The following is a 3,504-nucleotide window of genomic DNA, read 5'->3' as shown; positions in this document are numbered from 1 at the left end:
GCTTTTATTTTGTGCCTACCAAGTGTTTAATAAAATGCTTGGTTGGACTTTAAATTAGATTTTTATGTTTTTAGCTTAGATTGAGTAAATTGGAGACTCTTGAATTGTCAAAGTCTCTTGTTGGTTGGTGATTGAAAGTTGCTGACGCACCACTATTTCATGGTACATCTTGTGCTTAATTGAGTAGATTTTATCCACTATTCTCACACTTATTCATGTAAATTATATGTTTTACATTTTCCTTCCTGATTTTGTGCTATGATTGAAAACATATTTCTTTGGTCGTAATTTAGCTAATTTTAATCCTCTCTTATTACCATTCGATGCCAAGATGTGTGTTAAGTGTTTTCAGAGATTACAGGGCAGGAATGGCTTAGAGGATGGAAAGGAAGCATGCAAAAGTGGAAGGAATACAAGAAATTGAAGGAACTGCAAAGCTGTCAGCCCTGGCCTCTTCGCATTCAATCGATCATAACTTGAGCTATAGAGGTCCAAATGAGACGGTTTCAGTTGCGTTGAAAAGATAACATCCGGGGCTTCGAAATGATATATAATTTGCCATAGTGGCCATGTAGCTAGGCGACACGCACGCGCACTTGACGCGCACGCACACATTGGCGAAAAGTCCATCGGCGCGCACGCGCACCTAGCGCGTACGCGCGATATGCGCGACGTACTGCAACTGCAGAAATCGCTGGGGGCGATTTCTGGGCTGTTTTCGACCCAGTTTTCAGTCCAGAAAATACAAATTAGAGGCTACAGATTGGAAGAATCCATTCATTCATTGACACAACTTCTCATTATTCACAATTTTAGGTTTTAGATGTAGTTTCTAGAGAGGGAGGCTCTCTCCTCTCTCTAGGTTTAGGATTTCTCTTAGTTTTAGGTTTATTTCTTCTCAATTCCAGGTTTAATGTTCCTTAGATTTGGTTTCTCTTCTACTTTTATTTATTCTAGCATCTTAGTTTATTTATTTTCCCCAATTTGGTTTATGAACTCCATGTTAGATTTAATTTCTTTATTTAATGCAATTTGAGGTATTTCAGATTTATGATTTTAATTTAGCTTTTTAAATTCTTGGCTTGAATTGATTAATTGGAGACACTTGAGTTATCAAACTTCTTTGTTGCTTGTTAATTGAAAATTGCTGGTTGATTTGGATACCTCTAAAGTTAGTCTTTCCATAGGAGTTGACTAGGACTTGAGGAATCAAATTGATTAGTCCACTTGACTTTCCTTTATTTAGTAAGGGTTAACTAAGTGGGAGCAGTGGACAATTCTCATCACAATTGATAAGGATAAATAGGATAGGACGTCCAGTTTTCATACCTTTCCAAGAGCTTTTCTAGTTATTAATTTACTTTCTCGCAATTTACATTCCTTGTTCAACCTTTCAAAAACTCAAAAATATAATTTTCCATAACCAATAATAATTACACCTCCCTACAATTCTTTGAGAGACAACTCGAGGTTTAAATACTTCGGTTATTATTTTTATTGGGTTTGCTTTAGTGACAAACAAGTTTTTGTAAGAAATGATTCTTTGTTGGTTTAGAAACTATACCTACAACGCGATCACTTTTGTGAATTCTTTACTAGCAAAAATCCGTTCGTCAGTTGCTAGTTGGCTTGAGCTTCACTAACTCTAGTCTTTGAATAGGACTTGTGAACTCAAGTTGATTCACTCACTTGACTTTCCTTCAATTGTTAGAGGTTAACTAAGTGAGTGCAATTTGCAATTGCCGTCATAATTGACATTGATAATGAGGATAGGAATTTCGATTCTCAATCCTTGCTAGGACTTTTTTTAGTTGCTATTTTATTTCCTCGTTATTTATATTACTTGTCTCTTATTACAAAACCCAAAAATACTTTTCCATAACCAGTAGTAACATACTTCCCTGCAATTCCTTGAGAGATGACCCGAGGTTTAAATACTTCGGTTTATTTTTATTGGGTTTGCTTTAGTGACAAACAAATTAAATGTTGATTGAGGATTATTGTTAGTTTAGAACTATACTTGCAATGAGATTTTATTGTGAAATCTTTACCGACATTTTTCCTCTGTCAAATTTTTGGCGCCGTTGCCGGAGAATTACAAATGTGTGCCTTATTATTGGTTATATTGAATATTGTGAATAATTTTGCTTTTTTGTTTTTTTGTTAGTTGTTTCTAGTTTTAGGAGTATATTTTCATTATTTTTTATTAGTTTTTGTTTTTATTTTCTTTTGTTACTATGAATTCTCACCCCTTTGGCTATGAGTGCGGTTACAATTATATTGTAGGAAGTGGAGATTACAATGAAGGCTTGCATCAAGGATGGGACAATCAAAGGTGGGAGGAGCCTCAAGCTTATGGACAACCCTCTTGGCAATAACCTCCACTAACTTACTATGAGCAAGAGCCATTCCAAGGTGCATACCAAGACAATGGATATGGTGGACCCCCTTGTAGTTACCAACAAGCCCACCATATGCCTATGAACCCCTCCTCAACATAGTTTTCAACCACCATACTCACAAGTCCCCTACAACCAAACACCTCCCTATGATCCTAACCCTTATCCACCATACCAACCACCTTATGAACCTTATGAGCCATACATAGAACCGCCCCAATCCCAACACAATTACTTTCAAGAACCACCAGCCCAATATACACCACCTCCGATGTGTGAAAATTTTCAACCACAAGATGAATTTTCTTTTCCACCACAACCCTCCATAGGGGAATGTTAATATCCATCAATCCAAGAGCACTATGATCCTACTTATGATAGCCAAGTGGAACAAGAGTCAAAGGATCGTCTCAAGGAATTAATGGATCAACTTCAAGCAACCATCTGTCAAAAGTTTGACCCATGTGAGAACAAAAGACTAAAGTGTGTTGACAACAAGTGAAAGAAATAGAGAGTGATGAACCACCTTCCTATCATGAACCTTTTTTCCCAAGCAATGAACCCTCATATCCACTCCAATCTCTAATGGATGACACTCTTGGTGTTCTTCTTCAAGAGCAAGGAGAGATGCAAAGGACGACACTAGAGTTCATAGCTACCTTGACCGAGGTAGTAGATAATTTAGCTTCACTGCACGTCAACACTCAAGGCACTCCCATGGCTACATGTGGAGAATCTAATGAAGAACGTAGCATGAAAGAGAGACTAGAAACTCCGGTAGAAAGTGAGGAATGTGGCTTTGTATTGAAAGAATTTGAGGAAGCCGTAATTGTTGAAGAGGAAGACATGGTTGAAGACTTAGGAGATGCTGAACCTCCATGAGAATCTAGAGTTGTAGAGTACTCCCCCAAGAAGCTTGAAATTAATGTTGAGGAGGGTAGTGCACAACCTCCAAGGCATATTCCCTATGAAGAATTGGATGGGATAGATCAAGAAGCAAGTTCCCTTGGTGATGATGATCATGAATCAAGTCTTGCTAGTGATGAATTTACATCCGCAAATGAACTCCTTGATTTACTCACTTGACTTTCCTTCAATTGTTAGA

This window comes from Arachis hypogaea, chromosome 11 (genome assembly GCF_003086295.3).
Source record: "Arachis hypogaea cultivar Tifrunner chromosome 11, arahy.Tifrunner.gnm2.J5K5, whole genome shotgun sequence".
Taxonomy (NCBI): Eukaryota; Viridiplantae; Streptophyta; class Magnoliopsida; order Fabales; family Fabaceae; genus Arachis; species Arachis hypogaea.
Note: the sequence above shows the minus strand (reverse complement) of the source record.